General features: G+C 39.9%; 1 protein-coding gene and 1 pseudogene across 5 annotated transcripts in view; one reads left to right on the plus strand and one right to left on the minus strand.

Annotated features, from left to right (window-relative positions):
- TMEM117 (transmembrane protein 117) overlaps positions 1-25,226 on the plus strand; it is a 535,376-nt gene that overhangs the window by 220,773 nt on the left and 289,377 nt on the right. The gene's annotated exons all lie outside the window — the stretch shown is intronic.
- The window catches only part of LOC136323738 (GTP-binding nuclear protein Ran-like), a 28,227-nt pseudogene continuing 8,288 nt past the window's right edge, over positions 5,288-25,226 (minus strand).

Here is a 25,226-nt window from a genome sequence, read left to right on the forward strand (position 1 = left end):
ACATTGAAGAAATAAGGCATAATTTTCATTTCGTCAGCAAGTCACTCTGTGACAGGTAAGTCCTACCCAAAGTACACAGCAGCATTCTTTGATGGATCGCAGGTCCCACACAAGAACTTGCAGTGTGCTCATTAAAATCACAGCAACAGGAAAAGCAGAATAAATTGCCACCAAATATTTGACTATGACATTTATATGTGTTTCTTCTTGACATGCCTATGGGCATGTCACTGTAAATTGTCCATGAGGATTGCAGTGACAGCTTTATGGACTAAAGTTAGAGATCCAGCCTCTTGCTTAGCTAAATGGTGAAAAACACAGTGAAATAGCTTACATGTAACTATAATTCTGTGATGACACATTGTCCGCATAGACTATCCCAAGTACTTTGGAAATTCGAAATGATGAATGAGAACGTATCACCCAGTGGGTTCCAGATGTGACAAATATGAAAGCTCCTAGCCCTAGAACCATTACACAGGCAACGATAGTATCTACCCCTCAGGAATATTGTGAGGGTGAGCAAAAGCTCCTAACCCAGTGATGAGGATATGTGAGAATCTTTACAGATATTTAAAATTCCCTTTTGTTTTAGTATTGCCCTTTTTTCCTCTACTGGGTATTTTAAGAGATGCGGGAGGCACAGAAACATAGAAGAAAGGTTATGGCTGTATATATCAAAGCTACAGTGTTGGTGGTTTTCAAAGAGAGACAGAGAGGCAAAGAGATAGAGACTGAGAGACACAAAGACACACACACACACACACACACACAGAGACCGAGAAAGGAGGGGGCAGAGGAGGAGGTGAGAGGAGGAAGAAGGAGGAAGTTAAAGGTCTTAGCTTTTAACTGACTTTGGCATATACTCCCATTTAGCAGATTGGAGGAAGCAAAACTGGTAAAAGAGTAAAAGGATGGTCATTGAAGAAATAGGAGAGAACAGCAGAGAAGATTGTCATTTTTGTTGGGGGAAGATTGACTCTTATTCATCTCCTACTAGATTCAGTTACTCTCTGGTGGCTTTACGGTTTTAATTCCCTTCATTTTTCTATCAGCCTAATACAGTACTATCACTAAGTTCCAGAACAGAAAAGGAGGCATTGGTTATCAAATTAGGCTGTGTAATTTTTAATTGGCAAAGTTGGATTTGAACCAAGGATTATCTGACTTCAAGCTCTGCTTTTGTGATTACCTCCCCAAGGCTGGACAGTTCAAAGAGGAAGGTTTAAAGTGGTTCTGAGAAGATACACAAAAGAAAAAAATTAGACAAATCCATTGACTTTGGTAGATTTTTGGTGAAGTTCAAGACAGGAGTTTCAATTGAAAAGTTGAAAAGATTCCTTGCTGGGAATGAAGGAAGAGTTCATGGTTAGGAATCAGAGGCAGGAGGCATGTGTCTCTGGGGAAACTGGACAGTGTCAGAGAGAAATATGAGGGGAGACCTGTAGTGTCTGGGGTCACGGGAGGTCTTTTGGGTAACTTCGCAGCATGGGAAGAACATGCTCTTTTTAGGATAAGATGTGTAGGAGGAAGCTCTGTAGCTTGGCTGGGCTGTGTTTTATGTTGAAGCAAAAAAATTAACTCTTGACAACACAAGAGTGAGAAAGCGGAAGGGTTGGTCTAGCACTGTCGTGAACCAGCGTGACAAATAAGTTTTTAGGTCTCAGGTGGGAACGGTTGAGGATTAGAAAGTAAACACGGAAAAGAAAAAGTATGGGATTGGGAGGATCCACTGCCAAGCTGATAGCTTGCAAGAGTGAGTCTTCACCCCCAAAATGCTTTATTTGTAGGGCAGAGAGAAAAGCCATTAGCAAATCGAAGAGATTTCTGATACAAAGTCACATTTCTGAGGCAAACCAAGAAGTCTCCCCAGGGCAGAAAACTCCCACCAAGCATCACATCTTAACTTCACAAAACTAAGGGTAAAGAGAAAACTGTCTCCAGTCTCTTCAAGAGACGTGGGGGATAGGATGAGTAGAAACCATCACAGCTAACTTGGAGGTGCGGGGAAAGGCATGTAAATTGCCTGTACCAACTTCAACAATCAGAGGTTGTGAGGAAGAGTTTAGCCTTTAGCAATTTAGTCAGGCAAGTGAGGTGGGGGGATAGGCAGCAAGGACCTGTCAGATTATTTCCAGCCCTCACACCTCTTTGTCCCTCACAAATCTAAACTGTAAGGACCCTGTCAGCTTGCAGTCTCCCACATAGCACTTTCCAGTGAGAGGATTGTACAGCAAGATACAGTGGCCGAGGTTCAAGGAGAGCGACTGAGGAGGAGATGTGTGTAATAGAAATATTTCTGAGTGAAACACCTCTGCTTTTGTGACATGACGCTCCCTGTTATCCTACAAAATCCAAGATGTACTTGGTATGGTTTTTTTTTCTTGCAAGATTGATGTTGGTAAAGTACTGGTCACCTCGTAAGAAAGCGGGCCCATCTTCAAGGACGTTTAATTTCTCACAGCTGTTTTAGATTGCTTTATGCTTAAAGTAGTTGAGTTGGTACATTTACGGGGGGTGGGGAGCAGAAGAGAGCAATAGACTGGAGGTACAGAAATGAGATTTGATGGACTCAAAAAAATAGGTTATGTTATGAACAGGAAGAGTTACTCATCTTTTCTTCAGAAGCAGAAGAAAAGGGAGAAGCTTGAGAAAGACAGAGAGATATTTTAAAGTGAAGTGGTGATTGTGTGAGGAGAATTTTGAGAAAGACACTCAGGTGACAGGTTATGCCAAGGGAAGCTCACCATCATATTTTATCAGCGGGAACAGGGTCACTTTCTGGGATGAGGATGCAGGGTTGAACAGAGGGCCAGAGGAAGACAAATTTGGTCCATCTGATTGAACGAATGAATAAAATGATTTTCAAGCAGCATAGAAAAGTAGTTTGAATGTCATTGTGTTAGTTTAGACATTTTTCTGGTGATGTTGCCATTTGGAGTAGAAGTGAATCAAGTCTAAGGATATATTTCAGTAGAAAGGACTGCATACTATGCCTGAAATGATGTCAGGAGGTTGCTGCCAATTTTGAAATAGGTGGTTAGGTATATGTCAGTTTTCTTTCTTTCTTTTTTTTTAATAATTTTATTTTTTTAATGGGGTGACATCAATAAATCAGGATACATATATTCAAAGATAACAAGTCCAGGTTATCTTGTCGTTCAATTATGTTGCATACCCACCACCCAAAGTCAGATTGTCCTCTGTCACCTTCTATCTTGTTTTCTTTGTGCCCCTCCCCACCCCCTATCCCTCTCCCATTCCCCCCTCCCCCCCGTAACCACCACACTCTTATCAATGTCTCTTAGTTTCACTATTATGTCCCACCTACGTATGGAATAATACAGTTCCTGTTTTTTTCTGATTTACTTATTTCGCTTCGTATCATGTTATCAAGGTTCCTCAAAAAACTGCAAATAGAACTACCTTATGACCCAGCAATCCCTCTACTGGGTATATACCCCATAACCTCAGAATCACTGATACGTAAAGACACATGTAGCCCTATGTTCATTGCAGCACTGTTCACAGTGGCCAAGACATGGAAACAACCAAAAAGCCCTTCAATAGAAGACTGGATAAAGAAGATGTGGCACATATACACTATGGAATACTACTCAGCCATAAGAAATGATGACATCAGATCATTTACAGCAAAATGGTGGGATCTTGATAACATCATACGGAGTGAAATAAGTAAATCAGTAAAAAACAAGAACTACATGATTCCATACATTGGTGGAATATAAAAACGAGACTAAGAGACATGGACAAGAGAGTGGTGGTTACCAGGGGTGGGGGGAGGGAGGACGCAGGAGGGAGGGAGGGAGAGAGTTAGGGGGAGGGGGAGGGGCACAGAGAAAACTAGACAGAGGGTGACGGAGGACAGTCTGACTCTGGGTGAGGGGTATGCAACATAATTTAATGACAAGATAACCTAGACATGTTTTCTTTGAATATATGTACCCTGAAATATTAATGTCATCCCATTAACATTAATAAAAATTTATTAAAAAAAAAAAAAAAAAAAAGATCCCACCATTTTGCTATAAATGTTCCGATGTCATCATTTCTTATGGCTGAGTAGTATTCCATAGTGTATATGTGCCACATCTTCTTTATCCAGTCATCTATTGATGGGCTTTTTGGTTGTTTCCATGTCCTGGCCACTGTGAACAATGCTGCAATAAACATGGGGCTGCATGTGTCTTTACGTATCAATGTTTCTGAGTTTTGGGGATATATACCCAGTAGAGGGATTGCTGGGTCATAAGGTAGTTCTATTTTCAGTTTTTTGAGGAACCACCATACTTTCTTCCATAATGGTTGTACTACTTTACATTCCCACCAACAGTGGATGAGGGTTCCTTTTTCTCCACAGCCTCTCCAACATTTGCTATTACCTGACTTGCTAATAACAGCTAATCGAACAGGTGTGAGGTGGTATCTCATTGCCGTTTTGATTTGCATTTCTCTAATAGCTAAAGAAGATGAGCATCTTTTCATATATCTGTTGGCCATTTGTATTTCTTCCTGGGAGAAGTGTCTATTCATATCCTCTTCCCATTTTTTTATTGGATTGTTTGTTTGTTTGTTGTTGAAGTTTTCTTTTAAAAAAAAAGTCTAAATTTATATGTCTTAGGGCATCAAATTAAAATATGTGTATAGGTGTCGATATCATCTTCATTTTGATTACATCTCTCTATATATACCATATTTCCCCACGTATAAGACTCACCCTTTTCCGAAAAATTTGGGGTCTAAAAACTGGGTGGGTCTTATACAGTGGTTGTAGATTTTTTTACTTGCATTTCCCACTTTTTTGCACTTGTTTTTGCACTCATTGTTGAAGACAGTGATTCGTCATCAGACACAGATGAAGACAAGCTAAGCAGGGGTCTCAAACTCAACTCAGCATGTGGGCCGCAGAGCAAGATCACAGCCGTTCAGCGGGCCGCACTAGGTCTACAAAAGGCAACTGTTACCCAACACTATATTTTGAACTTCGTGGATTAGTCTGCGGGCTGCACAAAATTGTTTGGCGGGCTGCATGCGGCCCGCGGGCTGCGAGTTTGAGACCCCTGAGCTAATGGATGGGAGTTTTGACAGTGATGAGAAGTTGTATGAATTTTATGATGAATAAAACTTGAGTTCAATAACTTTATGTAATACACTGTTTTTCAAATTTTGAGTCCCTAGGTGCGTCTTATACATGGTGAAATACGGTATATTTTTTGCCTTCAGACTGTACTGTTGGAACTATTTATTTATTTATTTATTTTTGAGATACTTGAAATACAACTTTATTCTGATTCTAAATGAAAGGAATGGGAATGACATTAACAAACAAGGTTTGACCATGGAATATTGTGATGCTACTGCAGCAGTCTTATGGTTGAAACTCAATAAGGAAACAACTGTGCTCCAAACAACTAAATATGCAGGTCCAGAAAACGAAGGTACAATATTTTTTAACTGCCACATTCACTCTGAAGCCCATTCATCTCTCAGCATCCCAAGATCAAGCACAGGTTCTGCTTAGCTAGATAATAAAGTGGCAAACACGCTGCACCACTGACATCACAGGACAGTTGCCTATAAAACTGGACTTCTGACGCTGGGCTCCAGCTTCCCTGCTCACAGGTCGTGGTCCTCGTCCGGGAGAGCGGTGGTCTGAGCAACCTCCAGATCGTGCTGGTACTGCGCTGCCGAGGCTGAGTCCATGACAACCTCTGGGGGGTGAGGGCGGGCATGGCAACAAACTCCAAGTTAGGGTCTCCGATTAGTTTTCTAGCAAGCCAGAGGAAGGGCTTTTCAAAGTTGTAGTTACTTTTGGCAGAAATGTCATAGTACTGAAGATTCTTCTTTCGGTGGAAAACAATTGATTTGGCCTTAACTTTCCTGTCTTTAATATCCACTTTGTTGCCACACAACACGATGGGGATGTTTTCACACACTTGCACCAGATCTCTATGCCAGTTAGGCACATTCTTATAAGTAACTCTTGGAAGTTACATCAAACGTTACAGTGGCACACTGGGCTTGGATGTAGTAGCCGTCCCTCAGCCCGCCGAACTTCTGGCCCACCGTGTCCCACGCGTTGAACTTGGTGGGCCCTTTGTTGGTGTGGAACACGAGGGGATGGACCTCCACGCCCAGGGTGGTGACATACTTCTTCTTGAACTCCCCAGTCAGGTGGCATTTCACGAAGGTCGTCTTCCCGGTCCCACCGTCACCCACCAAAATGAGTTTGAACTGAACCTGGGAGAACTATTTAAATGTGGTTAGTCCTCCATTAAGTAGTTCAGTGTTTTGCTCATGATAGGCTGTATTAGATATGTTTCATAGCATTTCTCTACCCTTTGTCTCCTGTAAGAGAAACTTCCATGTTTAAAGTCTGTCCCCACTGAAGGGGTAGACCTGGGAGCCAGGGTTTTAGCCAAGTGGTCCTAGTCAGTCCTAGACCACAGCCGATTGGAATGTGAGAATCCCTGACCTGGGACAGCTAAGTCATAGTTAGTTAGTGACTTATAATCCATGGCCTGGCAATAAAGGATGAGCTAAACTAATACGATTCTCCCTCTGGGGAATTTTATTCGGTAAATGCTAAGACAAGGAACTGAAAGTGGTCACTGAAATGAAAAGGATGTCCTGAAGTCTACCTGTAGCCATAATGATGGAAAAGTCATGGTTGCAGGTCCAATTTCTAAAAGGACCTAAAGATATAATCATAAAAATATCATTTGAACCATTTGTCTTTAGAGAGCATGAACTCTCGGTTCATGGAGAAGATGATGTAGTGCACCTGCTGTAGGAGCCACACGGTGTATTCTCAGTTGAGCAGTCGGAACATTTAGCTGAGACTGGAAACAGCACCAGCCCCCCTTCTGCCGAAAGTGGCTGCTCAGAGCACTCGTAAAGAGACACTGAGACTGAAAAGAAATCCTGTCGCCACGAATCCTTTACCATCTTTTTAAAAAAACATTTGGAATGTATATTAGCATTCTTCAACACAGAGTTATTTCTATTTTGAAGCAAGAAGAAGTATTTAGTATTCTGAAAGAATGCTGCAGAGCTATTAAACCCCTGATTGACAGTTGGTATTCGCTGCGTAACCTTGAATCTTTTATTAGCAATGCCAGTTGCCTTTTCAGAATAAAGTCTTACTGCTCAGAGTAACCTCCAGTATGCTTACCAGGTGGCAAAGTTTTTGTGTGGTTTAATAGGATGCAGTTTTGTCAATCCTGGTTTTGTTTCTTTGCTCTATACATTGTCCTTACTCCATTTCTTCCTTAGAAGATGTAATAAGCCAATTAACATGATGCCGTTTTCTGATGTAATAAAGGATGCCTGGCTCTGAGGGAGAGGAGTGGCTAAAGGGGCTTGCTAGGTGCAGCCAACAGAGGCTGTAAATTTATTGGCTTGCTCCTATTAAACATGGCATTAATCAGATGGAAGGAGGGAAATTTAAAACGATTTCTCAGAAAAAAACTCTTCTTGTTTTAGGGAGGTTATAAACATGTTTGTATGCCCAGGAGAATTTGCAGGTTTCTTGGAGATCTCCTCAAAGGGATTACTGAGAAGCAATTCTGGAGAAAGAACTATGGCTTGCTGGGTCAAAAAAGAAAACCACAGAGTGCAAGGCGATCCTCTAAAAAGAGAGATGATGGCAAACTTCTGGAGTCAAGCCAAAATTAAGTGGGTCGCAGAGGTTTCTCTTTTAAGCCATCAGAACAATGAATCAGTTGATGTGATTTCGATTTTGTTTTCAAAGAGCTGAAAGAGTATCTGCTTAGATATGGATGCTTATTTTTAGTTAAACTTTAGCTATTTGCATAATATATGTTTTTAATTAAAAAACAGTTTGGAAACTTATGGTAATTTATTATTTCAGTAACCTTCAGGGCTTGCGATTAGATGAGATCGGGCGCGTTCAGGGTGGTATGGCCGTAGACAAGGGCTTGCGATTTAGACTAAAAACAAACCCATGATTCTGCCAACAGGTGCTAAAGTTATTTAAATTACAGAGGTATCTATCCCCGTTTCCAGCTTTAGAAAAAAAAAAATAACAATAATAAAAATAAATATAAAAAAATAAAAAATAAATAAATTGCAGAGGTAGTTTATCAAGTGGCTCTTTAAAGAAGGAGTGTGCATGTTTTGTCAGCATGCTGAGGAAGACTTCTTTGAAATGTTTGGCAGTTTCCGCAGTACAGTGACTCTGGTGATAAATTCTTGTCCAGTCCACTTTTTATAAGCATTTTCTCTCCTGAAGGGTATGATTACAATGTGATATGAAAAACTACTGTTTCTTTCTTTGGCTTTGAGTAGTACGAAGCTTATGCTTAATTTAGTGCTCATTACACTAGTCCTTTCAGTTTACTTTTAATAAGATGACCTGAAAAGATACAGTTAATATGTAAGAATAATAGGAAACTATAAACTCCATGAAGAGGTTTAGGTTATAATAAGCACTATCCTCAGTGCCAAGAACAGCTCCTGGATCATTAGATTTCTATCAACAGTTGTTAAAAAATTGGGTGGTTTATAGATAAATATATATGTGATTGTAAGATTACATATTTTTAATTTGGAAAAAATAAATACCCATCAAATTACGATTTTTTTTGTGTGTGTGACAGGGATAGAGAGAGAGGGGGACAGATAGGGACAGAGAGACAGGAAGGGAGAGAGATGAGAAGCAACAATTTTTGTAGCAGCACCTTAGTTGTTCATTGATTGCCTTTTCATAAATGCCTTGACCGAGGGGTTTCAGCTGAGCGAGTAATCCCTTGCTCAAGCCAGAGACCTTGGGCTCAAGCTGGTGAGCTTTGCTCAAACCAGATGAGCCCATTCTCAAGCCAGTGAGTTTCCTGCTGATTTAGTGACTAAATAAGCTATAAATTTTGAGTTACCTGTGTCACCTGTTCTATTCTGAAGCCATTGCTTAATCGAAGACAACCTCAGGCCTCACAGAATGTGGACATTATTTCGTGCAGGTACTTAGTAGAGTGGCATGGGCGTCGAGCAGTGATGGCAGCTGGTTGTCACAGTTAATTATTTTTCCTGACTTCTACCAAAGAGTTTGAGTCCACCCTACGGGCTTGGAATAAGTAGAAAGGGGAATCATCATTAAAGTCTTTACTCTTTATGACTTTCTGTTTATTTATATAACAGTTGACTCTGCGTGTGGCTTGTTTTATAAAGTACCTCAAATCCATTTTAGAATTTTCATAGCATAAATAATTAAAAAATATATTTACAGTTGGGAAAAGAATTGTATCAGTTTTTTTGAGTGAAATATATTATGTGGGAAATATGAGGGGGTCTATATTAATTTTAAAAGATACAGGTAAGTGAAGCAATGCTGGGCAGGGTTAGCAGTTTGGTATCGGGTGAAAGGAAGCCCTCGCTTCAGGGTAGCAAGCCAGCGAAGCCCTGGCAGAGGAAGGGGCAGAGATGTAGGGGAGGAGTCTTCTGGGCTGAGGAAACTAAAGAACAAAAAGGTTTGAGGCAGGAGTATGACTGGTGTGTTGTCAAGACTAAGGAGGGGACCAAATCAGGGGAAAATGGCAGGAGATGAAGTCAGAGAATTCACAAGGGGCAGACTGTGGAGGGCTGTTTTGGGCCTCTGGAAAACTGCCTGTATCCTGATTGAGGTAGGGACTCACTGGGGTGTTTTGAAGCAAAGGAGCGTTGTAATCTGACTTGAGTTTTAGAAAGGATCATTCTGGTTTCTTTCATTGTTACAGTTAAGAATACATTTGGTTACAAGTAACAGAATACCTGACTAATGATGGTTTAAATCAATAGGGGATTGTTTTTCTTTCTTTTCTTTTTCTTTTTTTTTTGGTGCAAGAGATTTTTGGAATTGAATGGTTCAGTGTTTCCATGATGCCTCCATAGACCCAGGCTTTTATTTTGTCTTTCTTTTCTACCATCCTCCACATCCTTGCTTGCCTCTTTGTGCTCTTTGATTCATGGTTAAGTATGGCCGCTGCAGCTTCAGACATCACATCCTTGTTCAAGGCAGAGAGAAGGAAGGAAAGGCAACGCTAGCCATCTCTGCTTGGAAGCTTTACCACTGTGTAACGGGCTGTTTTTATCTGTAAGAAAGGATGAGAGAGAAACTATTTGCTTTCTTAGCTCTCCAGCAGAGGAAGGAAGAGGAGTTGGGGATAGGTGCTGTGTCAGTCATCCTGTAGTATCTGACAGCCATGATCTCCTCTATCTGTGTTGTTTTATCACTTTACCAACCAAGCTCTTTCATGTACATCCCCCCTCCCCCAATTCATCCTGTAGTGATCCTTGGGGAAAAGCGAGAAAGGGAAGGTAAGCTCCATTTTAGAGATAAGAAAGACAAGGCCCGGAGGGGAAGTGACACCTCACAGGTATTTTAATGACAGAACAGAGGCCAGAACAGATGCCACTGACTCTCATTCATTATTCCTGGCACCTAACTTTAGAATCATGAAAAGTCTGGATTCTGCCCCCAGCAGATGCTTTACCTCTTGCTGCCAGCCTCTGCTCTCTCTGAGTGCTTGGAGACTGCGATTACTTGCGGCGTTTTTCTAGTTACTGAAGACCCGATCTCTGGGCAGTGCGGGAAGCCAAAGAGTAAGGGAAAGCATTATGCTAGGGAGGGAGAGGCAGAGGTGTCCTTCTGGCCTGTGACACAATAGAAGAGTTCCTGAAAATTCATGAACAAAATGGTTTTTTGCAGAAACATTAAAAATGTACCAGAAAAGCTCTCTCTGTAAAGAAAGTATATGGTTTTTTTTTTTAATTTTGTGAATTGCATAATGATTTTAAAAGATAACAATTGCCCTTTGTCTTTTGACTAAATTTGTGGTTTTCTATGTAAGATTCACTTAAAGCTGGCTTTCCAAATAGTTGTGAGAGGCAGAAAAGCTGAGCTTCACACCAGATGGGCAGTTTTTTCTCTGGTCTCAGAGTGGAGGCAGGTTCAAGAGGCTCGTGCGGCTGCTCAGATCCATCTTTTGGTCAGGTGTGCGCTCACCCTTCCCTTTCACAAGACTCATTGTGTTTTAGCCAAGAGACCAGGGGGCCGAAATAATTAATGACCAGGCTCTGTCTTGGCTATGAAAAGATACAGTGAGGCCCCAAGTTTAGGCATAAAGAATAAAAATGTAAAAAATTACAATGAATGGGTATTTTAATCTATTTATGATGCTGGGAGCATAAACTATATTATGGGTGTGAGATGTTACTATTTTTATTACTATTTCTGTTTTATAGATAAAGAAAAAATTTAGAAGTAAATTACCTGAAGTTCAGCCAATAAGCAATCTAAAATTGGGATTTGGATCCAAGCGTGTTCTACTTACCCAGATACGCACATCTTTCTGGAGTGTCCTGGACAATCTAAGAAAACTCTGAGGAAAAATTAAGAAACGTGATAAGTTTTAGGGTCTCAGGGACCAAATTATAAAATAGGTAATACTAGAGGTGTTCTATTAATGGGGTTTGTTATGGCCTGGATCAAGGTCAGTGTGAATGGTTCTCAAATTTCTCATGTGAAGTCCTGGGCTCCCACCCAGAGATTCTGGTTATGTAGGGGTGGGGCAGAGTCTGAAAATCCCATTTTAGTAAGTATTCAGACAACTGGTTTTGATGCTGGTTTTCTGCAAATGACATTACAAGAAATATTGCTCAACATTGAAATTCAATGGTCAGAACCGCACCGGGCATTGAGGAGGCTTCCACATCAAAGAGTGGGTAGAAAACAGATTGATGCACTGCTTGCGAATGAAGACAGACAGGTTTTCTTCAGTGGAGATTTCCCCCGTTTGTTCCAATTTGGCATTGAGAACTTAAAGAAGATATAGATGCAGCTCCTTTTCTAGGTAATACAGGAAAAAAAAAACACAAAATGGGAAATGTACAGCATGCTTTATTTTATTTCCCCCCTTTCTTGATTCTGTAATTTTTATTTCCTTCACACAACCAGGCACGCTGAAAGAGATTCTCAGAGGATGCTAAAAATACTGCTCCTGTCACTACAGACTTTCCATCCCCACTGCTTCTTTCTTTCAAAATCTTTGGTACAAGAGGTGACTTTTGTTTTTTGCCTTTTTATAACAAGAATTACAGTCCTGGGTTCTTTTCTTGATCAAAACTCTTAGGATTTATTCTCTTAACAGCTTTTCTCTGACACATCAGTGTTAGCTATAGTCATGTTGTACATTACATCCCTAGTACTTTTTAATCTTATAACTGGAAGTTTGTACCTTGTGGTCCTCTGACCATCTTCCTCCAATTTGCCCTCCCTTCCCCCTCACCCTTCACCTCTAGAAACCACAAGGCTGATCTCCTAATCCCTTTTTTTAATGAGTTTGGTTTTTTGTTTTAGATTTCCTATGTAGGAGATATCATACATTGTTTGTCTTTCTCTGGTTTATTTCACTTAGCAAAATGTCTTCAAGATCCATTTTGTTTCAAATGATAGGATTTACTTTTTTATGGTTAAAAAGATTCTGTGGGGTGTGTGTGTATATATATCCATTTATTCATTATCCATTTATTCATTGATAGATACTGAGGTTGTTTTCATATCTCATTTATTGTAAATAATTCTCCTTTGAATGTGGGGGTGCAGACATCTTTTCAAGTTAGTTTTTTCATTTATTTAGATAAATTCCCAGAAGTGGGATGGCTGGCTCACATGGTAGTTTTATTTTTAATATTTTGAGGACCCTCCATACTGTTTTCATAGAGGCTGTACTAATATCCAATCCCACCAGCTGTGCACAAGAATTCCCTTTACTCCACATCTACACTCGTCTTTGCTACTCTCCTTTGATGAGGGCCCCTCTAGCAGGAGGAAGGTGATACCCACTGTGGTTTTAGTTTGCATTTCTCTAATAACTAGTGATGTTGAGCATCTTCTCATATACCTGTTGGCCTTTTGTATATTTTCTTTGAAGAAATGTCTATTCAGGTCCTTTGGCCATCTTTAAATATTGGGTTATTTTGTTTTCTTCTGCTATTGAGTTGTATGAGTTCTTTGTATATTTTGACTAGTATTAAATCCTTATCAAATATACTGTTTGCAAGTCATTTTTCCCACTTATAGGTTGTTTTTTTTTAATTTGTTGGTAGTTTCTTTTGCTGTTCAGAAGCTTAATAGTTTGATGTATAGTCCCACTTTCATTTTGTTAGTTGTACTTTAGGTGTCATATCAAAAAGTCATTACCAAGTTCTCTGTTAAGAAGTTTTATTTCTGTCTTCTTCTAGGAGTTTTATGGGTTCAAGTCTTAGATTTGTCTTTAATCTATTTCAAATGAACTTTTGTGAGTGGTGTAAGATGTGGTCCAGGTTTATTCTCTTAAACGTAAATATCCAGTTATCCCAGCATCAGCTATTGAAGAGACTGTCCTTTCCCTGTTGTATCTTGGCTCCCTTGTCAAATGTCAGTTGACAGAATATACTCGGGTTTCATTTCTGGTCTCTCGATTCTGTTCCATTGGTCTATTTGTCTGTTTTAATGCCAGTATTATATACTGTTTTGATTATTATAGCTTTATAGTATAATTTGAAGTCAGGAAGTATCATTCCTCCTGCTTTGGTCTTTCATCTGAGGTCTTTTGTGGTTCTGAGTGACTTGCCTCTCTTGCCACATCCACCATATCCACATCGAGTCCCAGCAGTCAGATCTCCTGCATGCCATTCAGGCTGACATTGGGCTTAGGTATTGCTTTAAAATTAATTTGTTTAAATTGCTCAGTCCGGAAACAAAAAGAAGAAAATGAAACAAAAATCCAAGGTCTAGTCCTGAATTTAAGTTTGTTCCTTTATTTAATAACTGTTTATTGAGTGTCTATTGTCTGTTAGATATATGCCAGGTGCTAAACCAATATATAACTGATGATTAAAATAACTGATTTAGAGAACCACATCGTCTTTGGGTTCCTGCTGAAAACCTTTAAAATGTGTTTACCTATTCTATATTAAAAGCTATTTAAATATATTAATGAATACGTCACTTTTGAACACTCATTATGCCTGTTGACTGGAAAATTTTATAAGCTCAATGCTTGGAGAATACTCTGTATTTCCAGAGCCTAGATAACTGTGTAGATTTGGGGGTTATGTAAATAATAGTACGCTAAGAGCATAGACTTAGGAGTCAAAACAACCTTGGGTCACATGCTGCCTGGGCTTTCTACTAGGGTGAGCTCAGGCCAATAATTTGTCTCCACTAGGCTTCTTCTTCTTCGTTTTTTTTTTTTTTTAATTTTTATTATTTATTTATTTATTTATTTATTTATTTTACAGAGGCAGAGATAGACAGGGACAGACAGACAGGAACGGAGAGAGATGAGAAGCATCAATCATCAGTTTCTTGTTGCGCATTGCGACTTCTTAGTTGTTCATTGATTGCTTTCTCACATGTGCCTTGACCGTGGGCCTTCAGCAGACCGAGTAACCCCCTGCTGGAGCCAGCGACCTTGGGTCTAAGCTGGTGAGCTCTTTGCTCAAGCCAGATGAGCCCGCGCTCAAGCTGGCGACCTCGGGGTCTCGAACCTGGGTCCTTCCACATCCCAGTCCGATGCTCTATCCACTGCGCCACCACCTGGTCAGGCTTCTTTTTTGTTTTTAAAAAATTTTAAATCTATAATGTATACCTTAAAGGGACTTTTCGAATTTAAATAACTAAGTATGTAAAACATTTGGCATGCATTTAATGTTTAATGACTTTCAATTTGTATTCTTGTTAAGGTTTCTCAGCTGCCTTCAGGAGCTGATAGTACAGCTGGTGACAAAGAACTGTCCCTATGTAACCATGGAATGAAAGGCAGTGAGATGAGTACCGACCAGATAGTTGGAGCAGCAAGAAGTGCTGTTGGAGGTCAGAGCAGGGAGAGGCATGGGAAGGAGCCTCTGAGAACAGCCAGATCTGGTACAAAGCGTGCGCTGACCACGTTTGCAAATGAAGCTTCAGTGTGTGGTACTTGTGTATGAGCTACACAAATGAAGAAATATCAAAACCTTAAGTGGCAGAAGAAATATTATCTTTATAAGGCAAAAATAAAGGATGTGTTATTATTTTCACGTAGGAACATGGTTTTAATGTTTCTAGTCCATGAGCCATTTTGGAAAGGCAAAAAAAAAAAAAAAGATACAAGACAAAACTAGTGACAGAGATTTTGGTTTTTTAAATTTCTGTTGCCCTCACCTGCCTAACAGAGGGGTTCTAGGAAGTAAGTGCTGATTAAACATGTGCTCATGATTAATTACGTTTTAATGATTAAAAACGTGTTTTTCCTGTTTTCTGGTTTAGTTTGCAGATCTATAAACAAAATCATTTTTTTGATAAAAAAAAAAATCTGGTATGGGAGGGCTGGTAACTTTTGAAGTGATAACAGTTACAGTATATCCAGAGTGATCACAAAACCTATCATTAAAAATGGTACACCTTAAGGTTGAGACAATGACTGTCAGGTCAAACTGGGTTGCACAGTATAAATGGGCTTTTATGGGCAGCCTGATTACAGTTTTTATTTATTAAATAACTATCCTTAGTCATTTATTAGTTAATATCAGAAATAAATTTATAAGCTCACTCATGCAGACACTGTGAGAAAAGCTGTGTTTAAAATAAAAGGAAGAGGCCCTGGCCGGTTGGCCCAGTGGCAGAGTATCGGCCTGGCGTGCAGGAGTCCCGGGTTCAATTCCCGGCCAGGGCACATAGGAGAAGCGCCCATCTGCTTCTCCACCCCTCCCCCTCTCCTTCCTCTCTGTCTCTCTCTTCCCCTCCCGCAGCCGAGGCTCCATTGGAGCAAAAGATGGCCCGGGCGCTGGGGATGGCTCCTTGGCCTCTGCCCCAGGCGCTAGAGTGGCTCTGGTTGCGACAGAGCGACGCCCGGGATGGGCAGAGCATCGACCCCTTGTGGGCATGCCGGGCGGATCCTGGTCGGGCACATGCGGAAGTCTGTCTGACTGCCTCCCGTTTCCAGCTTCAGAAAAATAAGAAAAAGGAAGGAAAAATAAATAAATAAATAAATAAAATAAATAAATAAACAAAAGGAAGAGACCCTGGCCGGTTGGCTCAGTGGTAGAGCGTCGGCCTGGCGTGCGGGAGTCCTGGGTTCGATTCCCGGCCAGGGCACACAGGAGAAGCGCCCATCTGCTTCTCCACCCCTCCCCCTCTCCTTCCTCTCTGTCTTTCTCTTCCCCTCCCACAGCCAGTGCTCCACTGGAGCAAGGTTTGCCTGGGCGCTAGGGATGGCTCTGTGGCCTCTGCCTCAGGTGCTAGAGTGGCTCTGATTGCAGCAGAGTGACCCCCCAAATGGGCAGAGCATCGCCCCCTGGTGGGCATGCCAGGTGGATCCCGGTTGGGCACATGCTGGAGTCTGTCTGACTGCCTCCCCGTTTCCAAAAATACAAAAAAATTAAAAAAAAAATTTTTAAATAAAAGAAAAGGAAGAAATTAAAGTTAATATTTATTGAATGCTTATTTGCTGGTCATTACCTCTTATTCATACTTATAAAACAAGGTTAAATTGCTAGTAAGTGATAGGTATACATGAGGCTTTAATTTCAAATCTGTCTGACTTGGGACATTATCAGAATATACACAGACAGTTCTGGTCTAAAGCAGTAAGATGTTTAATAACTGTGCTTAAGTAAAAGTTATGATGCTTAGAAAAATTCAGTGTCTCAGAAACAGCAAGAGAATTTAAGAAAAGAGGTAGGTTGCGTTTTTCCATGAAGGTTGGAGTCTCTCTTCTTGGAACCCTTAAGAACATGGGAACGTCTTTTACTTAGAGGTAATTTAGAAAAAAATTTGGAAAGGTCTGTGAATTGTTGTACATTATTTTTCCTAGTGTATGTCTTCTTCATGCCAAAGGTCCAGTCAGTTTTCTCAGAGGTTTAGCGTTTTGAATTTAACCTTGTCTTGTGCTTTTTTACATGGTGACAAATGCTGATTTTTAAAATTGGTTCAGTAGTAACCTTGTCTATATGTAAGAGACTAGACCAGGGTTACGTTGTGATTCCCATCTTGGACCTGAGCTATGCTTTCTGCTCAGGTTTTGGCTGAGCCTGGGAACACCTGAAGGACGACAGCAGTGTTGCATGAGGAGCAGAGGAGCTGGTGGCCTTGAATGTAGGAGCTTAGGGCTGGCTGGCTTGAGCCAGCCCTTTGCATGGCCGTGAGCAAGTGATTTCACTTCTCTGAGCAGGGCTGGCCTTCTGGATGCGTGGTGTGACTGTACAGTGACCCGTGGCCCGGTTCTCAGAAGGACCCTGCTCTTGGTTTTATTTTCCGCTGTCTCTAGTTGGAAATTTGTAATAGTTCTTGAACAAGGAGCCCACATTTTCATTTTGCATTAGTTCTTGTGAATTTTGTGGTGGTTTTGGTTTCTAAAATGTGAATTTTGTGGTGGTTCTTGGTTTATTGAATATTTATTTGTAAAACAAATATAGTAGTGTTTTCTTCATCTTGGGATATGTGAGATCCACCTGGGAAAGGATGGTCAAGTGGGAAGGCACAGTCATGCCTTGAGCTTAATCCAGACTGTTTAAGTCATTAAAAAGGAAGGTTGAACTTGGCTCTCACACAGTGCTGACCTCTCACACTGTTGGGTTAGCTGGCTGTGGACATGTGCTATGCAGTGGGCAGTGGGGAAATCAAAGTGCTCTTTCAAGTGAGTCTATCTAAGAGACCTAGAAAGCACAGGTAGCCCTTTAGAGAACCTTGGTCTCATGGTATGGCAAGGTTGGGGAGGGTTTCCCTTTACTTTGGCAAAGCTGGCCTGTGGTACCACAGGGTTGGTGCCGGCATCGGTGCCGAAGCTTGGTGGACTGGCATGGGCCCAGTGCCGTCAGCAGTGCTGATCCTGGTAGTAAAGTTCCCTTTTAGGTTTTGAGGGACCTCAGGGAACCAGGCTGCAGATACACCCACTGCCGCGACCACCATGAAAGGGGACTGACATCGTGGGAGGAAGGCGAGGCAATGGCAGATGCCAGGTGGCTCCTCAGGCACCACGTTAAAAACAGATGTGAGAAATGTCCTGCCCTCTTTGAGAAATAATTTCAGTGGATTTTGTAAGGGGCTGGAGGTACTTTAAAACTGGCGAGGGGACATCAGAGAGAGGTGAGTTGTTGATAAAATTAAGATCACTTTGTATTTCGAGTTAGTGTGGTCCGTGACATATAAACTACCTTAGCATGTGAGTCTCTTTTCCTTCTGTTAATTACTGATGGGAAGAGTGGAGTTTCAGTTATATATAAGGTAATATAACATTCAAGTAAATCATAACTTGAACACCAAAGGCAAGAAAAAAACCAGTCCTTAAAAATATTACTAATTTGTCTCTTCTGAATAAATTAATGGATTATTGCTGGGGTGTCAGAAAGATTTTGATTTATTGTTTGCACCTCTCAGCTCAGGAAGTTGAAAGCTATTTAGTATGCAAGTGAGGTATTTTATTCATGATCCTACATTTATCCTGTAGATTTAAATATGGTTAGCAAATCAGCCCACATCCCCAATTAGTCAATGCTGTTATATATTTCAGTAATAAGTGTCCACAAAAATATGTTAATTTCTGATTATGCATGGATAAAAGTAGTTGCTCCCTTAGTAGCTGAACTTTCATGCTATAAGTAAAGCCGTTTGAGAGCAGCAATGGATAAAGGATTGACGTTGGATTCATTGTAGCAAGTTGTAAAGTGGTCAGCCCAGCGGAGGAGAAGAGCAGCAAATCCCAAATCCACCACACACATCCGGGAGCAGTAGCAGCAGTAAATACAGGACTTAAACCATTTCTTTCATACTTTGTGCAATGTATTTTTTTTTAAGGCTAAACTAGGAAGCAAATTATTCAATTTGCCGTGCCTGCCATGGAGAAGAAATATGCCATTAAGCAGGTACTTTGCCCAGGTGTTCTTGCTCCTACCAGCTGGCAACTACAGAATGTAGTACTGTCTTGTACTCACCGGGAGATATTACAACAAGTTCCTGGGGAGTTAACAAATAGAAAATATCCAGGCATGCTCAGCAGGAACAAAGCTTTAATACTCTAACCCGCTGAGGGTAGTGGAAAGTGTTCATTAGAACAGTTGCTCAAATGAGGCACATTTATAACGCCCTCCCAACCTATGTTTCTTTACTGGATGCTTCCCTGAAGTTAACACTTCCATGGGTACAACGTGCCGCCAACAGGTCAAGAACTCTGCTCTGAAGTTCTGCAGAATATAGAGAGCTTTGTTTTCACTTGATGTTTGAACCATTAAGAACTTTTATATGTTGGTTTTCTGTTGAATGGTCTGGGCTAAATTTATTTCGTGTAGAAAACCTAAACAATGGTTTATACTTTATATTTTCTACCCCTTGAGTGACCAAACAGATACAGTGTCACCCGTCAGCCCTGAACTTGGTGAATTCACTGCACCTCTATGTTGATCTGAAGGGAATTACTCCTGGAAGATTTTGCTCTCATTTGAAATACCATCTGCTAAATTGCTAAATTATGTTCTAAACTTTTGATTAAATGAAAGCTTACTTTCTAAGAACAACTTAGAAGCATTAAAATAGTTTCGTGTTCAGTTTTGACCTTGAAGAAGATGCAGAATGTTCCTGCATCATGATTTTGGCGGAGTCCTTCAAACTAAGCAAATGACTCCAACAGCATAATTTTATTTAATTTGCTGAGAGTTTCAGGTTCCTGGTACAAATCTTATATTTTCTTCTTTATAGAAAATCTTTACTTCTCAGATATAGCTTTAGAAATTCTCTGATACTAAAATATATTATTGTACTTATATTATACAAATTCAAAGAGAAACTTGAGGGAGAAAAAAAGCTAATACATATTTCCTTGACATTCCCTACAAGGCAAGTAACTCAAAAGAAATTCAAAATCAAGAGACAGAACTCGGAAAGGAAAATTGCAGAAATTAAATAATCATAACTTCTGTGTTGATGATAAAAACTCAGAGAAAGGAATGTTGCAATTATCCAAAAATGTTTAATTTTTTTATTTTTTATTTTATTCAGAGACAGAGAGAGTCAGAGAGAGGGATAGATAGGGACAGACAGGAACGGAGAGAGATGAGAAGCATCAATTATCAGTTTTTCGTTGTGACACCCTAGTTCATTGATTGCTTTCTCATATGTGTCTTGACTGCGGGTCTTTAGCAGACTGAGTAACCCCTTGCTCGAGCCAGCGACCTTGGGTCCAAGCTGGTGAGCTTTTTTTATTTTTTATTTTTTATTTTTTGCTTAAGCCAGATGAGCTCGCGCTCAAGCTGGCAAGCTCGGGGTCTTGAACCTAGGTCCTCAGCATCCCAGTCCGACGCTTTATCCACTGTGCCACCGCCTGGTCAGGCCAAAAATGTTTAATTTTAATAAATGGAAAACCATTTGTTTAAAAGACATTTTCATATTATTGGTACTTCTCCCTGCTTCAACTGAGGTTGTTCAGGATCGTGCCTTTGGAGGAGAGAGATATGCTAACTATGCCAGAAATATTTAAGATCCCACAGAATTATTGAATTGTTTCATAGCAATTAATAAAACCATAGGAAATAAATTGGATATGCCGTCTGAGAATGAAGTCATGTAGCATGTGAAGCAGCTCTTCTGCATTCTAGGAGAAGCATCTTTCCTCAGCTTGATGTTTCATTTCCATACTGTTTGTGACACACTGCTGGCTCATCTGTGGTGGGTTGTTTGCAGCCAATGACGTATTCTGCAGGGAGTTCAAGAGTGTACGCATGATTGGGTGAACCACAGGGAAGGCATTTGGGACTCGATGTACAATATATTTGCTAGCACTTGTTTAAAATCCAGTGTTTGAAAATATATCAAGATCTTTTAGATAAGGCAGATCCTCTGAACTTAACATAAAATTTTATGAGATTGAGGGGAAACGTACTACAAAATTCTTTATCCTCAGGGAGGTACTTTGTAAAATGAATTCAAATTAAATGCAATAAAGGAGTTCTTCCTCTAAGTAATTTATTGAACTTTGGTAATTCTGTCCAAAGTACCAGTGTAGAACCTTTAAAACTATATAAGACAAAAATACAAAGGTTTACTATTTTTTAAATGTGATGTATAAAAATGATCCCTCTTAGAAAAAAACTTTTCTAAAAGAGAATAACTTTATGTTCTAAGCCAGGGTTGGTAAACTACAAACTGTGGACCAAACCCTGCTTGTTTTGGTTTGGTTTTTGGCTCATGAGCTAAGAATGATTTTTACATTTTTTTTTTAAAGTTAGCATTTATTGAATGCTTATTCCACACCCAGCACTACATGTCTTGACTCATTTCATCTTCACTATAGCCTGACCAGGCAGTGGTGCAGTGGATAGAGTGTCAGACTGGGATGCCGAGGACCCAGGTTCGAGACCTCGAGGTCACCAGCTTGTGCGTGGGCTCATCTGGTTTGAGCAAAAGCTCACCAGCTTGGACCCAAGGTCACTGGCTCTAGCAACGGGTTACTCGGTCTGCTGAAGGCCCGCTGTCAAGGCACATATGAGAAAGCAGTCAATGAACAACTAAGGTATCGCAGTGCGCAATGAGAAACTATTGATTGATGCTTCTCATCTCTCTGTTCCTGTCTGTTTGTCCCTGTCTATCCCTCTCTCTCTCTCTCTCTCTCTCTCTGACTCTGTAAAAAATAAAAATAAAAAAAATAAAGAAATCTTCACTATACTCTAATGAGGTTGGCACTCTCACAATTTCCACTTAACAATGAGGAAACTGAATCTGAGGCCCAGTCAGTAAGTGGCAGAGCCAAGATATGGACAGTTTGACTCCAGAGCCCTGGATTTTAATCAGCATACTGCACTATCTCTGAAAACCTAAACTCACTCACATGCCAGACATGCTCTACCTCTTGCTTCATCTCTTATTCTCCAACAGCTCTCTGCAGATATCTCTGGCTCCAGACAGATGAAACCCTTTTCAATTCCCAGTATGTCACCTAATCTTTGCGGGCTGTGGGTTTTCACTGAGGGTTGTCTCTCTGACAGGAATGCTCTCCTACTATCTCTGCCTTTCCAAGTCCTGCCTACCCTTCAAGAGCTGGTCATTCCTAGTAATAACCAACGGGTAGATAAGATGTTCTTCATCATGCTGGAACTTTCAGCTACTGACTAAACAAGGAAGACATTTATGGAATCATTGGAGAAATGAAATGATACATTTTTTCAATGGTTGAAAAAAAATGAAAATAATCCTATTTCATGACATGTGAAGAGTGCATGAAATTTTAATTTCAGTGTCCTTAAACAGAGTGTAACTGGAACACAGACCTGCCTCTTCACTTACGTATCATCTGCTACCTGTCGTCTGCTATGTGTGGTTGCTTCTGTGCTGCCGTGGTGAGTGGAGTTGCTGCTACAGACACCATCCAGCCTTCAAAACCTAAAATATTTACTCTCCCCCTCTTCACAGAAAATGTTTGCCAACTCCTGTTCTAAATTACTTAATTTCTAATTTTGATCTATGATTACCTAATGGAAAAGTAAGTAGTTTTTAGAGTCAAATGGACTTTATGATATAATTATTTGTGGAATAACACTATAAACTCTTAATCAAAACAGGTTTTATTGGCCCATAGTATTGTTTTGCATTGGCATTTGCATGACATGTACGAGGTGCTCAGTAAATTTATTTATTTTTTATAAGAAATCCAAGAATAAATTGACTGAGGAAGCTGGAAAATATCAATACAAAACAGAATAATGCATTTTAGCCACATATTTTTTTCTTCTGATTTAGTTTAAACTGTAGTTTTGGAGACTTGTTTGATTTAGTAATATTAGTCATGTCTTAAGTAATTAATTGCCATAAATTTGAAAGTAATATATTTGCAGAATCACAAGCTATACTGGCGTCTGATTTTACTCAGCTAAAAGCAGTCTTAGTTAGATGCATGGTGTTCTAGCATTTCCTGTTCCCAATTCATTTTTTATGGTTCCTCTGTGTCATACAGTATTAAAAAATATATGCAAATCTCCACCATTATTCACAGCGAAAGACAAAAGCTTCTGTGATCTGTAATCATCTATTTATATATAAAGAAATTGATTTGTAGAGAGTCGGTAATTAGATGGCCTTGTAATATAAATCTGAGATTTCTGCTGTAGAAGGCTTTCCTCTAGTAGACTCCTTCTTTTGGTTCCTAAGTCTGCGGCTTTTGTGATTACTGATAATTATTTTTAAAGTTAATCTCTGGGGACTTTTTTGAGGCTAGAATAAGTCTAAAATGCAAAACTTCTGACCGAGTTAGTAAACAAATCTCTAAATCTCATCAAGCTCATCCTTTATTGGATGCTGTGTGAATTAGAGACGTGACGTCTCAGTTTCGTTACTCGTGTCACATCAGCATGTTTAATACTTTGCATCTACAACACCCAGGTGTTAGAGCCAGAGCCCTCATTCCTGTGAGTGGGAGTCAGTTGTATAACGCTTAATGTGAGAACATGTTAAAACCAGTTAGAACAGACAGGTACTTTCTTAGGTAAATAATACTAAAATATTATTTAATTTCTTTTAATGAAATTTTAAGCTTAAAACATTTGAGATGTAAGATCATTTGAACAAAAAGGTGGGTAATTATTTGCTTATATGTAAAATAAATTGGATAATTCTCTTAGAATGACACTGATACCATATTAATCTTTATTTACACTGTTTGATATAAAATCAAAATAAGACTGGCCAGGTACTTAGTTGGTTAGAGCATTGTCCTCTACACTTAGGTTGTGGGTTCAACACCAGGTCAGGGCACATAAAAGAATTAAACAATAAGTGCATAAATAAGTGAACAATAAATCAACGTTTCTCTTCGTCTCTTTTTCTCCCTCTCTTTCTCCCTTTCTCTCATTCTAAAATCAATGAATAAAAATAAAAAAATATCAAAATTATACCCACATTATTTATAAGCATGATGACTGCGATAGTATAGAAAATCTGAGTTAAAACTAGGTAAGGATTTAAACAATTAACATATTAAAGGGTATTTTAGTCATAGTTCAGTATTTTTGACTAAGTATATGTGGCACTTAGTTGAAACTTCTGACCATTTTAAAGTGACTTTTACTAATAGCACGGTTACTGAGCAATGGAGAAATGGCCTCAAATGGGCAGGGCATCGTCTGGTAGGGGGCTTGCCGGGTGGATCCCAGTTGGGGTGCATGCAGGAGTCTGTCACTCTGCTTCCCCATCTTCTCACTTAAGAAAAGTTAAAATAAATAAATAAATGATCTTTACTTATATGGCTCTTAAAAGCACATATGAAGGATTGATAAAATATAGTTGGGAAAATAAATTATATAAAAATACTTTCTGAAGTTAAGAACAATCAGAAATAATTATAATTAAGAAATAATTATGTAACATGATTTTACATGTAACTTTTTAAATATGCTATGGCATAACAATATAATAAACTCTCTACCCCTAAATCAGGAATCAGAACGTTATCAATAGTATCATCCAGGATCCCTTCAGAGCTAGCAATTATTTTGTTTATTTATTTTAATTTTCCAACGTGAGAAGTGGAGGGGGAGGGGAGGCAGAGAGACAGACTCCCGCATGAGCTTGACCAGGATCCATCTGGCATGTCCACTAGGGGGTGATGCTCGGCCCATCTGGGGCGTTGCTCTACTGCAACTGGAGCCACTCTAGCACCTGAGGTGGAGGCCATGAAGCCGTCCTCAGCGCCCGGGCCAACTTTGCTCCAATGGAGCCTTGGCTACTGGAGGGGAAGAGAGAGACAGAGAGGAAGAAGAGAAGGAAGGATGGAGAAGCAGATGGGCACTTGTGTGCCCTGGCCAGGAATAGAACCCTGGACTTCCGCATGCCAGGTCCATGCTCTACTGCTGAGCCAAGCTAGCAATTATTTTGAATTTTATTTTTATTATTTCCTTGCCATTGTTTAAATTATTATATAGCATAAAACTAAAATGTATTGCAAAATTTGGCTTATCTTTGAACTTTAGTAATTTTTTATTTTCACCTTTGATATGGCATCTGGGTGTGTACTTCATTCATTTTCCCTGAAGTAAAATAACCTATTTCATGAACATACCAGAATTTATTTACCATGATCCTATCACTGGGCATTGGGGCTATTCCCATGTCCCCCTCTATTATACTGTGCTACTATTAATAATAGTGTAAACATCTTCTGATACACATTTGCAAGTTTTTCTAGGGCATGTAAATGAAGATGAGAATTGCA

The sequence above is a fragment of the Saccopteryx bilineata genome, chromosome 2 (assembly GCF_036850765.1).
Source record: "Saccopteryx bilineata isolate mSacBil1 chromosome 2, mSacBil1_pri_phased_curated, whole genome shotgun sequence".
Classification (NCBI taxonomy): domain Eukaryota; kingdom Metazoa; phylum Chordata; class Mammalia; order Chiroptera; family Emballonuridae; genus Saccopteryx; species Saccopteryx bilineata.